Below are 14021 nucleotides of genomic sequence, written 5' to 3'. Positions count from 1 at the left end.
TGTTTGTAGCCCTGTTGGTCCTGCCTTCCCTCTCTTTGTTGTTTCTAGCCCTCCTGGTCTCTCCTTCTCTCTTCTTGTTGTTTCTAGCCCTGCTGGTCTCACCTTCTCTCTACTTGTTGTTTGTAGCACTGCTGGTCTCAGCTTCCCTCTCCTTGTTGTTTTTAGCCCTGCTGGTCTCACCTTCCATCCCCTTGTTATTTGTAGCCCTCCTGGTGTCACCTTCCCTCTCCTTGTTGTTAATAGCCCTGCTGGTCTCACCTTCCCTCTCCTGGTTTCTGGTAGCCCTGCTGGTCTCACCTTCCCTGTCCTTATTGTTTGTAACCCTGCTAGTCTCACCTTCCCTCTCCTTTTTGTTTGTAGCCGTGCTGATCCCGGCTTCCCTCTCCTGGTTTTTTGTAGCGCTGCTGGTCTCACCTTCCCTCTCCATGTTTTTTGTAGCCCTGCTGGTCTCACCTTCCCTCTCCTTTTTGTTTTGTAGCTCTGCTGGTCTCACCTTCCCTCTCCTTGTTGTTTGTAGCCCTGCTGGTCTCACCTTACATCTCCTGGTTGTTTGTATCCCTGCTGGTCTCACCTTCCCTGTCCTTGTTGTTTGTAACCCTGCTGGTCTCACCATCCGTTTGCTTGTTGTTTGTATCCCTGCTGGTCGTGCCTTCCCTCTCTTTGTTGTTTCTAGCCCTACTGGTCTCACCTTCCCTCTTCTTGTTGTTTGTAGCCCTGCTGGTATCCCCTTCCGTCTCCTTGTTGTTTGTAGCCCTTCTGGTCTCACCTTCCGTTTTCTTGTTGTTTGTACCCCTGCTGGTCTCACCTTCCCTCTCCTTGTTGTTTGTAGCCCTGCTGGTCTCACCTTCCGTTTTCTTGTTGTTTGTACCCCTGCTGGTCTCACCTTCCCTCTCCTTGTTTTTTGTAGCCCTGCTGCTCTCGTCTTCCCTCGCCTTATTTTTTGTTGACCTGTTGGTCGCGCCTTCCCTCTCTTTGTTGTTTGTAGCCCTACTGGTCTCACCTTCCCTCTTCTTGTTGTTTTTAACCCTGCTGGTATCGCCTTCCCACTCCTTGTTGTTTGTCGCCCTTCTGGTCTCACCTCCGTCTCCTTGTTGTTTGTAGCCCTCTTGGTCCTACCTTCCCTTTCTTTGTTGTTTCTAGCCCTCTAGGTCTCTCCTTCTCTCTTCTTGTTATTTGTAGCCCTGCTGGTCTCACCTTCCCTCTCCTTGTTGTTTTTAGCCCTGCTGGTATCACCTTCCCTCTCCTTGTTGTTAGTAGCCCTACTGGTCTCACCTTCCCTCTCCTTGTTGTTTTTAACCCTGCGGGTCTCTCCTACTCTCTCGTTGTTTGTAGCCCTGCTGTTCTCACCTTCCCTCTCCTTGTTGTTTTTAGCCCTGCTGGTATCACCTTCCCTCTCCTTGTTGTTTTTAACCCTGCGGGTCTCTCCTACTCTCTCGTTGTTTGTAGCCCTGCTGGTTTCACCTTCCCTCTCCCTGTCGTGTGTAGCCCAGCTCGTCCCAGCTTCCCTCTCCTTGTTGTTTTTAGCCCTGCTGGTATCACCTTCCCTCTCCTTGTTGTTTTTAACCCTGCGGGTCTCTCCTACTCTCTCGTTGTTTGTAGCCCTGCTGGTCTCACCTTCCCTCTACCTGTCGCGTGTAGCCCAGCTCATCTCAGCTTCCCTCTCCTTGTTGTTTATAGCCCTGCTGTTCTCTCCTTTCTTCTCCTTTTTTTTTCGTAGCCCTGCTGGTCCCGCCTTCCGTCTCCTTGTTGTTTGTCGCCCTGCTGGTCCCGGCATAACTCTCCTTGTTCTTTGTAGCCCTCTTGGTCTCACGTTTCCTCTCCTTGTTTTTTGGAGACCTGCTGTTCTCACCTTCCCTCTTTTTTTTTGTAGCCCTACTGGTCCTCGCTTAACTCTCCTTGTTCTTTGTAGCCCTGTTGATCTCATGTTACCTCTCCTTCTTGTTTGTAGCACGGCTAGTCTCACCTTCCCTCTCCTTGTTGTTTGTAGTCCTGCTGGTCTCACCTTCCCTCTCCTTGTTGTTTGTAGCCCTGCTGGTCTCAGCTTCCCTCTCCTTGTTGTTTTTAGCCCTGCTGGTCTCACCTTCCATCTCCTTGTTATTTGTAGCCCTGCTAGTGTCACCTTCCCTCTCCTTGTTGTCTTTAGCCCTGCTGGTATCACATTCCCTCTCCTTGTTGTTATTAGCCCTGCTGGTCTCACCTTCCCTCTGCTGGTTTTTGGTAGCACTGTTGGTCCCACCTTCCCTTTCCTTGTTGCTTCTATCCCTGCTGGTCTCACCTTCCTTCTCCTGGACGTTTGGAGCCCTGCTGCTCTCACCTTCGCTCTCCTTGATGTTTGTAGCCCTGCTGGTCTCACCTTTCCTGTCCTTGTTGCTCGTAGCCCTGCTGGTCCCGCCTACCCTCTCCAGGTTGTTTGTAGCCCTGCTGGTCTCACCTTCCCTTTCCTTGTTGTTTTTAGACCTGCTGTTCTCACCTTCCCTCTACTTGTTGTTTGTAGCCCTGCTGGTCTCACCTTCCCTTTCCTTGTTGTTTTTAGACCTGCTGTTCTCACCTTCACTCTCCTTGTTGTTTGTAGCCCTGCTGGTCCCACCTTACGTGTCCTTATTGTTTGTAGCCCTGCTGGTCTCACCTTCGATCTCCTTGTTGTTTCTAGACCTTCTGGTCTCACCATCCCTCACCTTGTTCTTTTTAGCCCTGCTGGTCTCACCTTCCCTCTCCTTGTTTGTAGCGCTGCAGGTCCCACCATCGCACTCCTTGTTTGTAGCCCTGCTGGTCTCACCAACCCTCTCCTTGTTGCTTGAAGCCCTGCTGGTCTCACCTTCCTTCTCCTTGTTGTTTGCAGCCCTGCTGGGCTCACCTTCCCTCTCCTTGTTGTTTGTAGCCCTGCTGGTCCCAGTTTCCCTCTCCTTGTTGTTTGTAGCCCTGCTGGTCTCACCTTCCATTTCCTTGATGTTTGTAGCCCTGCTGGTATCGCCTTCCGTCTACTTGTTGTTTGTTGCCCTGCTTGTCTCACCATCCCTCTCCTGGCTGTTTGTTCCCCTACTTCTCTCAACTTCCCTCTCCTTGTTGTTTGCAGCCCTTCTAGTCTCACCTTCCCTCTGCTTATTGTTGGGAGCTCTGCTGATCCCAGCTTCCCTCTCCTGGTTGTTTGCAGCCCTTCTAGTCTCAACTTCCCTCTCCTTATTGTTGCTATCTCTGCTCGTCCCAGCTTCCCTCTTCTTGTTGTTTGTAGCCCTGTTCTTCTCACCTTCCGTATCTTTGTTGTTTGTAGCCCTGCTGGTCTCACCATCCCACCTCTTGTTGTTTGTAGCCCTGCTGGAATCTCCTTCCCTCTCCTTGTTGTTTCTAGCCCGACTGGTCTCACCTTCCCTCTCCTTGTTATTTGTAGCCCTGCTGATCCCGGCTTCCCTCTCCTGGTCGTTTGTAGCCCTGCTGGAGTGACCTTCCCTCTCCTTGTTGTTTGTACCCCTGCTGGTCCCAGCTTCCCTGTCCATGTTTGTAGCCCTGCTGGTCTGGGCTTCCCTTTCCTTGTTGTTTGTAGCCCTGCTGGTCTCACCTTCCATCTCCTTGTTGTTTGTATACCTGCTGGTCTCACCTTCCCTGTCCTTATTGTTTGTAACCCTGCTGGTCTCACCATCCGTTTGCTTGTTGTTTGTAGTCCTGCTGGTCTTGCCTTCCCTCTCTTTGTTGTTTCTAGCCCTACTGCTCTCACCTTCCCTCTTCTTGTTGTTTGTAGCCCTTCTGGTCTCACCTTCCCTCTCCTTGTTGTTTGTACCTCTGCTTGTCTCACCTTCCCTTTCCTGGTTGTTTGTAGCCCTCCTGGTCTCCCCTTCCCTCTCCTTGTTGTTTGTAACCCTGTTGGTCTCACCATCCCTCTCCTTATTGTTTGTAACCCTGCTGGTCTCACCATCCGTTTGCTTGTTGTTTGTAGCCCTTCTGGTCTCACCTTCCCTCTCCTTGTTGTTTGTAGCCCTGCTGGTCTCAGCTTCCCTCTCCTTGTTGTTTTTAGCCCTGCTGGTCTCACCTTCCATCTCCTTGTTATTTGTAGCCCTGCTAGTGTCACCTTCCCTCTCCTTGTTGTCTTTAGCCCTGCTGGTATCACATTCCCTCTCCTTGTTGTTATTAGCCCTGCTGGTCTCACCTTCCCTCTGCTGGTTTTTGGTAGCACTGTTGGTCCCACCTTCCCTTTCCTTGTTGCTTCTATCCCTGCTGGTCTCACCTTCCTTCTCCTGGACGTTTGGAGCCCTGCTGCTCTCACCTTCGCTCTCCTTGATGTTTGTAGCCCTCCTGGTCTCACCTTCCCTCTTCTTGTTGTGTGTTTCCCTGCTCGTCCCAGCTTCCCTCTCCTTGTTGTTTGTAGCCCTGCTGGTCTCACCTTCTCTCTCGTTGTTTTTAGCCCTGCTGGTCTCGCCTTCCATTTCCTTGATGTTTGTAGCCCTGCTGGTATCGCCTTCCGTCTACTTGTTGTTTGTTGCCCTGCTTGTCTCACCATCCCTCTCCTGGCTGTTTGTTCCCCTACTTCTCTCAACTTCCCTCTCCTTGTTGTTTGCAGCCCTTCTAGTCTCACCTTCCCTCTGCTTATTGTTGGGAGCTCTGCTGATCCCAGCTTCCCTCTCCTGGTTGTTTGCAGCCCTTCTAGTCTCAACTTCCCTCTCCTTATTGTTGCTATCTCTGCTCGTCCCAGCTTCCCTCTTCTTGTTGTTTGTAGCCCTGTTCTTCTCACCTTCCGTATCTTTGTTGTTTGTAGCCCTGCTGGTCTCACCATCCCACCTCTTGTTGTTTGTAGCCCTGCTGGAATCTCCTTCCCTCTCCTTGTTGTTTCTAGCCCGACTGGTCTCACCTTCCCTCTCCTTGTTATTTGTAGCCCTGCTGATCCCGGCTTCCCTCTCCTGGTCGTTTGTAGCCCTGCTGGAGTGACCTTCCCTCTCCTTGTTGTTTGTACCCCTGCTGGTCCCAGCTTCCCTGTCCATGTTTGTAGCCCTGCTGGTCTGGGCTTCCCTCTCCTTGTTGTTTGTAGCCCTGCTGGTCTCACCTTCCATCTCCTTGTTGTTTGTATACCTGCTGGTCTCACCTTCCCTGTCCTTATTGTTTGTAACCCTGCTGGTCTCACCATCCGTTTGCTTGTTGTTTGTAGTCCTGCTGGTCTTGCCTTCCCTCTCTTTGTTGTTTCTAGCCCTACTGCTCTCACCTTCCCTCTTCTTGTTGTTTGTAGCCCTTCTGGTCTCACATTCCCTCTCCTTGTTGTTTGTACCTCTGCTTGTCTCACCTTCCCTTTCCTGGTTGTTTGTAGCCCTCCTGGTCTCCCCTTCCCTCTCCTTGTTGTTTGTAACCCTGTTGGTCTCACCATCCCTCTCCTTATTGTTTGTAACCCTGCTGGTCTCACCATCCGTTTGCTTGTTGTTTGTAGCCCTTCTGGTCTCACCTTCCCTCTTCTTGTTGTTTGTAGCCCTGCTGGTCTCACCTTCCCTCTCCTTGTTGTTTGTAGCCCTGCTAGTCTCACCTTCCCTCTCCTTGTTGCTTGTAACTCTGCTGGTCTCACCTTCCTTTTTCTTGTTGTTTGTACCCCTGCTGGTCTCACCTTCACTCTCCTTGTTGTTTGTAACTCTGCTGGTCTCACCTTCCCTCTCCTTGTTGTTTGTAGTCCTGCTGCTCTCGTCTTCCCTCGCCTTATTTTTTGTTGACCTGTTGGTCGCGCCTTCCCTCTCCTTGTTGTTTGTAGCCCTGCTGGTATCGCCTTCCCTCTCCTTGTTGTTTGTAGCCCTTCTGGTCTCACCTCTGTCTCCTTGTTGTTTGTAGCCCTGCTGGTCCTGCCTTCCCTCTCTTTGTTGTTTCTAGCCCTCCTGGTCTCTCCTTCTCTCTTCTTGTTGGTTTTAGCCCTGCTGGTATCACCTTCCCTCTCCTTGTTGTTAGTAGCCCTACTGGTCTCACCTTCCCTCTCCTTGTTGTTTTTAACCCTGCGGGTCTCTCCTACTCTCTCGTTGTTTGTAGCCCTGCTGTTCTCACCTTCCCTCTCCTTGTTGTTTTTAGCCCTGCTGGTATCACCTTCCCTCTCCTTGTTGTTTTTAACCCTGCGGGTCTCTCCTACTCTCTCGTTGTTTGTAGCCCTGCTGGTTTCACCTTCCCTCTCCCTGTCGTGTGTAGCCCAGCTCGTCCCAGCTTCCCTCTCCTTGTTGTTTTTAGCCCTGCTGGTATCACCTTCCCTCTCCTTGTTGTTTTTAACCCTGCGGGTCTCTCCTACTCTCTCGTTGTTTGTAGCCCTGCTGGTCTCACCTTCCCTCTCCCTGTCGTGTGTAGCCCAGCTCGTCCCAGCTTCCCTCTCCTTATTGTTCGTAGCCCTGCTGGTCTCTCCTTTCTTCTCCTTTTTGTTCGTAGCCCTGCTGGTCCCGCCTTCCGTCTCCTTGTTGTTTGTCGCCCTGCTGGTCCCGGCATAACTCTCCTTGTTCTTTGTAGCCCTCTTGGTCTCACGTTTCCTCTCCTTGTTTTTTGGAGACCTGCTGTTCTCACCTTCCCTCTTTTTTTTTGTAGCCCTACTGGTCCTCGCTTAACTCTCCTTGTTCTTTGTAGCCCTGTTGATCTCATGTTACCTCTCCTTCTTGTTTGTAGCACGGCTAGTCTCACCTTCCCTCTCCTTGTTGTTTGTAGTCCTGCTGGTCTCACCTTCCCTCTCCTTGTTGTTTGTAGCCCTGCTGGTCTCAGCTTCCCTCTCCTTGTTGTTTTTAGCCCTGCTGGTCTCACCTTCCATCTCCTTGTTATTTGTAGCCCTGCTAGTGTCACCTTCCCTCTCCTTGTTGTCTTTAGCCCTGCTGGTATCACATTCCCTCTCCTTGTTGTTATTAGCCCTGCTGGTCTCACCTTCCCTCTGCTGGTTTTTGGTAGCACTGTTGGTCCCACCTTCCCTTTCCTTGTTGCTTCTATCCCTGCTGGTCTCACCTTCCTTCTCCTGGACGTTTGGAGCCCTGCTGCTCTCACCTTCGCTCTCCTTGATGTTTGTAGCCCTCCTGGTCTCACCTTCCATCTCCTTGTTGTTTGTATACCTGCTGGTCTCACCTTCCCTGTCCTTATTGTTTGTAACCCTGCTGGTCTCACCATCCGTTTGCTTGTTGTTTGTAGTCCTGCTGGTCTTGCCTTCCCTCTCTTTGTTGTTTCTAGCCCTACTGCTCTCACCTTCCCTCTTCTTGTTGTTTGTAGCCCTTCTGGTCTCACCTTCCCTCTCCTTGTTGTTTGTACCTCTGCTTGTCTCACCTTCCCTTTCCTGGTTGTTTGTAGCCCTCCTGGTCTCCCCTTCCCTCTCCTTGTTGTTTGTAACCCTGTTGGTCTCACCATCCCTCTCCTTATTGTTTGTAACCCTGCTGGTCTCACCCTCCGTTTGCTTGTTGTTTGTAGCCCTTCTGGTCTCACCTTCCCTCTTCTTGTTGTTTGTAGCCCTGCTGGTCTCACCTTCCCTCTCCTTGTTGTTTGTAGCCCTGCTAGTCTCACCTTCCCTCTCCTTGTTGCTTGTAACTCTGCTGGTCTCACCTTCCTTTTTCTTGTTGTTTGTACCCCTGCTGGTCTCACCTTCACTCTCCTTGTTGTTTGTAACTCTGCTGGTCTCACCTTCCCTCTCCTTGTTGTTTGTAGTCCTGCTGCTCTCGTCTTCCCTCGCCTTATTTTTTGTTGACCTGTTGGTCGCGCCTTCCCTCTCCTTGTTGTTTGTAGCCCTGCTGGTATCGCCTTCCCTCTCCTTGTTGTTTGTAGCCCTTCTGGTCTCACCTCTGTCTCCTTGTTGTTTGTAGCCCTGCTGGTCCTGCCTTCCCTCTCTTTGTTGTTTCTAGCCCTCCTGGTCTCTCCTTCTCTCTTCTTGTTGGTTTTAGCCCTGCTGGTATCACCTTCCCTCTCCTTGTTGTTAGTAGCCCTACTGGTCTCACCTTCCCTCTCCTTGTTGTTTTTAACCCTGCGGGTCTCTCCTACTCTCTCGTTGTTTGTAGCCCTGCTGTTCTCACCTTCCCTCTCCTTGTTGTTTTTAGCCCTGCTGGTATCACCTTCCCTCTCCTTGTTGTTTTTAACCCTGCGGGTCTCTCCTACTCTCTCGTTGTTTGTAGCCCTGCTGGTTTCACCTTCCCTCTCCCTGTCGTGTGTAGCCCAGCTCGTCCCAGCTTCCCTCTCCTTGTTGTTTTTAGCCCTGCTGGTATCACCTTCCCTCTCCTTGTTGTTTTTAACCCTGCGGGTCTCTCCTACTCTCTCGTTGTTTGTAGCCCTGCTGGTCTCACCTTCCCTCTCCCTGTCGTGTGTAGCCCAGCTCGTCCCAGCTTCCCTCTCCTTATTGTTCGTAGCCCTGCTGGTCTCTCCTTTCTTCTCCTTTTTGTTCGTAGCCCTGCTGGTCCCGCCTTCCGTCTCCTTGTTGTTTGTCGCCCTGCTGGTCCCGGCATAACTCTCCTTGTTCTTTGTAGCCCTCTTGGTCTCACGTTTCCTCTCCTTGTTTTTTGGAGACCTGCTGTTCTCACCTTCCCTCTTTTTTTTTGTAGCCCTACTGGTCCTCGCTTAACTCTCCTTGTTCTTTGTAGCCCTGTTGATCTCATGTTACCTCTCCTTGTTTGTAGCACGGCTAGTCTCACCTTCCCTCTCCTTGTTGTTTGTAGTCCTGCTGGTCTCACCTTCCCTCTCCTTGTTGTTTGTAGCCCTGCTGGTCTCAGCTTCCCTCTCCTTGTTGTTTTTAGCCCTGCTGGTCTCACCTTCCATCTCCTTGTTATTTGTAGCCCTGCTAGTGTCACCTTCCCTCTCCTTGTTGTCTTTAGCCCTGCTGGTATCACATTCCCTCTCCTTGTTGTTATTAGCCCTGCTGGTCTCACCTTCCCTCTGCTGGTTTTTGGTAGCACTGTTGGTCCCACCTTCCCTTTCCTTGTTGCTTCTATCCCTGCTGGTCTCACCTTCCTTCTCCTGGACGTTTGGAGCCCTGCTGCTCTCACCTTCGCTCTCCTTGATGTTTGTAGCCCTGCTGGTCTCACCTTTCCTGTCCTTGTTGCTCGTAGCCCTGCTGGTCCCGCCTACCCTCTCCAGGTTGTTTGTAGCCCTGCTGGTCTCACCTTCCCTTTCCTTGTTGTTTTTAGACCTGCTGTTCTCACCTTCCCTCTACTTGTTGTTTGTAGCCCTGCTGGTCTCACCTTCCCTTTCCTTGTTGTTTTTAGACCTGCTGTTCTCACCTTCACTCTCCTTGTTGTTTGTAGCCCTGCTGGTCCCACCTTACGTGTCCTTATTGTTTGTAGCCCTGCTGGTCTCACCTTCGATCTCCTTGTTGTTTCTAGACCTTCTGGTCTCACCATCCCTCACCTTGTTCTTTTTAGCCCTGCTGGTCTCACCTTCCCTCTCCTTGTTTGTAGCGCTGCAGGTCCCACCATCGCACTCCTTGTTTGTAGCCCTGCTGGTCTCACCAACCCTCTCCTTGTTGCTTGAAGCCCTGCTGGTCTCACCTTCCTTCTCCTTGTTGTTTGCAGCCCTGCTGGGCTCACCTTCCCTCTCCTTGTTGTTTGTAGCCCTGCTGGTCCCAGTTTCCCTCTCCTTGTTGTTTGTAGCCCTGCTGGTCTCACCTTCCATTTCCTTGATGTTTGTAGCCCTGCTGGTATCGCCTTCCGTCTACTTGTTGTTTGTTGCCCTGCTTGTCTCACCATCCCTCTCCTGGCTGTTTGTTCCCCTACTTCTCTCAACTTCCCTCTCCTTGTTGTTTGCAGCCCTTCTAGTCTCACCTTCCCTCTGCTTATTGTTGGGAGCTCTGCTGATCCCAGCTTCCCTCTCCTGGTTGTTTGCAGCCCTTCTAGTCTCAACTTCCCTCTCCTTATTGTTGCTATCTCTGCTCGTCCCAGCTTCCCTCTTCTTGTTGTTTGTAGCCCTGTTCTTCTCACCTTCCGTATCTTTGTTGTTTGTAGCCCTGCTGGTCTCACCATCCCACCTCTTGTTGTTTGTAGCCCTGCTGGAATCTCCTTCCCTCTCCTTGTTGTTTCTAGCCCGACTGGTCTCACCTTCCCTCTCCTTGTTATTTGTAGCCCTGCTGATCCCGGCTTCCCTCTCCTGGTCGTTTGTAGCCCTGCTGGAGTGACCTTCCCTCTCCTTGTTGTTTGTACCCCTGCTGGTCCCAGCTTCCCTGTCCATGTTTGTAGCCCTGCTGGTCTGGGCTTCCCTTTCCTTGTTGTTTGTAGCCCTGCTGGTCTCACCTTCCATCTCCTTGTTGTTTGTATACCTGCTGGTCTCACCTTCCCTGTCCTTATTGTTTGTAACCCTGCTGGTCTCACCATCCGTTTGCTTGTTGTTTGTAGTCCTGCTGGTCTTGCCTTCCCTCTCTTTGTTGTTTCTAGCCCTACTGCTCTCACCTTCCCTCTTCTTGTTGTTTGTAGCCCTTCTGGTCTCACCTTCCCTCTCCTTGTTGTTTGTACCTCTGCTTGTCTCACCTTCCCTTTCCTGGTTGTTTGTAGCCCTCCTGGTCTCCCCTTCCCTCTCCTTGTTGTTTGTAACCCTGTTGGTCTCACCATCCCTCTCCTTATTGTTTGTAACCCTGCTGGTCTCACCATCCGTTTGCTTGTTGTTTGTAGCCCTTCTGGTCTCACCTTCCCTCTTCTTGTTGTTTGTAGCCCTGCTGGTCTCACCTTCCCTCTCCTTGTTGTTTGTAGCCCTGCTAGTCTCACCTTCCCTCTCCTTGTTGCTTGTAACTCTGCTGGTCTCACCTTCCTTTTTCTTGTTGTTTGTACCCCTGCTGGTCTCACCTTCACTCTCCTTGTTGTTTGTAACTCTGCTGGTCTCACCTTCCCTCTCCTTGTTGTTTGTAGTCCTGCTGCTCTCGTCTTCCCTCGCCTTATTTTTTGTTGACCTGTTGGTCGCGCCTTCCCTCTCCTTGTTGTTTGTAGCCCTGCTGGTATCGCCTTCCCTCTCCTTGTTGTTTGTAGCCCTTCTGGTCTCACCTCTGTCTCCTTGTTGTTTGTAGCCCTGCTGGTCCTGCCTTCCCTCTCTTTGTTGTTTCTAGCCCTCCTGGTCTCTCCTTCTCTCTTCTTGTTGGTTTTAGCCCTGCTGGTATCACCTTCCCTCTCCTTGTTGTTAGTAGCCCTACTGGTCTCACCTTCCCTCTCCTTGTTGTTTTTAACCCTGCGGGTCTCTCCTACTCTCTCGTTGTTTGTAGCCCTGCTGTTCTCACCTTCCCTCTCCTTGTTGTTTTTAGCCCTGCTGGTATCACCTTCCCTCTCCTTGTTGTTTTTAACCCTGCGGGTCTCTCCTACTCTCTCGTTGTTTGTAGCCCTGCTGGTTTCACCTTCCCTCTCCCTGTCGTGTGTAGCCCAGCTCGTCCCAGCTTCCCTCTCCTTGTTGTTTTTAGCCCTGCTGGTATCACCTTCCCTCTCCTTGTTGTTTTTAACCCTGCGGGTCTCTCCTACTCTCTCGTTGTTTGTAGCCCTGCTGGTCTCACCTTCCCTCTCCCTGTCGTGTGTAGCCCAGCTCGTCCCAGCTTCCCTCTCCTTATTGTTCGTAGCCCTGCTGGTCTCTCCTTTCTTCTCCTTTTTGTTCGTAGCCCTGCTGGTCCCGCCTTCCGTCTCCTTGTTGTTTGTCGCCCTGCTGGTCCCGGCATAACTCTCCTTGTTCTTTGTAGCCCTCTTGGTCTCACGTTTCCTCTCCTTGTTTTTTGGAGACCTGCTGTTCTCACCTTCCCTCTTTTTTTTTGTAGCCCTACTGGTCCTCGCTTAACTCTCCTTGTTCTTTGTAGCCCTGTTGATCTCATGTTACCTCTCCTTCTTGTTTGTAGCACGGCTAGTCTCACCTTCCCTCTCCTTGTTGTTTGTAGTCCTGCTGGTCTCACCTTCCCTCTCCTTGTTGTTTGTAGCCCTGCTGGTCTCAGCTTCCCTCTCCTTGTTGTTTTTAGCCCTGCTGGTCTCACCTTCCATCTCCTTGTTATTTGTAGCCCTGCTAGTGTCACCTTCCCTCTCCTTGTTGTCTTTAGCCCTGCTGGTATCACATTCCCTCTCCTTGTTGTTATTAGCCCTGCTGGTCTCACCTTCCCTCTGCTGGTTTTTGGTAGCACTGTTGGTCCCACCTTCCCTTTCCTTGTTGCTTCTATCCCTGCTGGTCTCACCTTCCTTCTCCTGGACGTTTGGAGCCCTGCTGCTCTCACCTTCGCTCTCCTTGATGTTTGTAGCCCTGCTGGTCTCACCTTTCCTGTCCTTGTTGCTCGTAGCCCTGCTGGTCCCGCCTACCCTCTCCAGGTTGTTTGTAGCCCTGCTGGTCTCACCTTCCCTTTCCTTGTTGTTTTTAGACCTGCTGTTCTCACCTTCCCTCTACTTGTTGTTTGTAGCCCTGCTGGTCTCACCTTCCCTTTCCTTGTTGTTTTTAGACCTGCTGTTCTCACCTTCACTCTCCTTGTTGTTTGTAGCCCTGCTGGTCCCACCTTACGTGTCCTTATTGTTTGTAGCCCTGCTGGTCTCACCTTCGATCTCCTTGTTGTTTCTAGACCTTCTGGTCTCACCATCCCTCACCTTGTTCTTTTTAGCCCTGCTGGTCTCACCTTCCCTCTCCTTGTTTGTAGCGCTGCAGGTCCCACCATCGCACTCCTTGTTTGTAGCCCTGCTGGTCTCACCAACCCTCTCCTTGTTGCTTGAAGCCCTGCTGGTCTCACCTTCCTTCTCCTTGTTGTTTGCAGCCCTGCTGGGCTCACCTTCCCTCTCCTTGTTGTTTGTAGCCCTGCTGGTCCCAGTTTCCCTCTCCTTGTTTTTTGTAGCCTTGCTGGTCCGGGATTCCCTCTCCTTGTTGTTTCTCGCCCCACTGGTCTCATCTTCTCTCTCGCTGTTTGTAGCCCTGCTGGTCTCAGCTTCTTTCTCCTTGTTTGTAGCCCTCCTGGTCTCACCTTCCCTCTTCTTGTTGTGTGTTTCCCTGCTCGTCCCAGCTTCCCTCTCCTTGTTGTTTGTAGCCCTGCTGGTCTCACCTTCTCTCTCGTTGTTTTTAGCCCTGCTGGTCTCGCCTTCCATTTCCTTGATGTTTGTAGCCCTGCTGGTATCGCCTTCCGTCTACTTGTTGTTTGTTGCCCTGCTGGTCTCACCTTCCCTCTCCTTGTTGTTTGTAGCCCTGCTAGTCTCACCTTCCCTCTCCTTGTTGCTTGTAACTCTGCTGGTCTCACCTTCCTTTTTCTTGTTGTTTGTACCCCTGCTGGTCTCACCTTCACTCTCCTTGTTGTTTGTAACTCTGCTGGTCTCACCTTCCCTCTCCTTGTTGTTTGTAGTCCTGCTGCTCTCGTCTTCCCTCGCCTTATTTTTTGTTGACCTGTTGGTCGCGCCTTCCCTCTCCTTGTTGTTTGTAGCCCTGCTGGTATCGCCTTCCCTCTCCTTGTTGTTTGTAGCCCTTCTGGTCTCACCTCTGTCTCCTTGTTGTTTGTAGCCCTGCTGGTCCTGCCTTCCCTCTCTTTGTTGTTTCTAGCCCTCCTGGTCTCTCCTTCTCTCTTCTTGTTGGTTTTAGCCCTGCTGGTATCACCTTCCCTCTCCTTGTTGTTAGTAGCCCTACTGGTCTCACCTTCCCTCTCCTTGTTGTTTTTAACCCTGCGGGTCTCTCCTACTCTCTCGTTGTTTGTAGCCCTGCTGTTCTCACCTTCCCTCTCCTTGTTGTTTTTAGCCCTGCTGGTATCACCTTCCCTCTCCTTGTTGTTTTTAACCCTGCGGGTCTCTCCTACTCTCTCGTTGTTTGTAGCCCTGCTGGTTTCACCTTCCCTCTCCCTGTCGTGTGTAGCCCAGCTCGTCCCAGCTTCCCTCTCCTTGTTGTTTTTAGCCCTGCTGGTATCACCTTCCCTCTCCTTGTTGTTTTTAACCCTGCGGGTCTCTCCTACTCTCTCGTTGTTTGTAGCCCTGCTGGTCTCACCTTCCCTCTCCCTGTCGTGTGTAGCCCAGCTCGTCCCAGCTTCCCTCTCCTTATTGTTCGTAGCCCTGCTGGTCTCTCCTTTCTTCTCCTTTTTGTTCGTAGCCCTGCTGGTCCCGCCTTCCGTCTCCTTGTTGTTTGTCGCCCTGCTGGTCCCGGCATAACTCTCCTTGTTCTTT

This window comes from Carcharodon carcharias, chromosome 7 (genome assembly GCF_017639515.1).
Source record: "Carcharodon carcharias isolate sCarCar2 chromosome 7, sCarCar2.pri, whole genome shotgun sequence".
NCBI lineage: Eukaryota > Metazoa > Chordata > Chondrichthyes > Lamniformes > Lamnidae > Carcharodon > Carcharodon carcharias.
The sequence above is the reverse complement of the archived record's forward strand: the minus strand, read 5'-3'. Positions refer to the sequence as shown.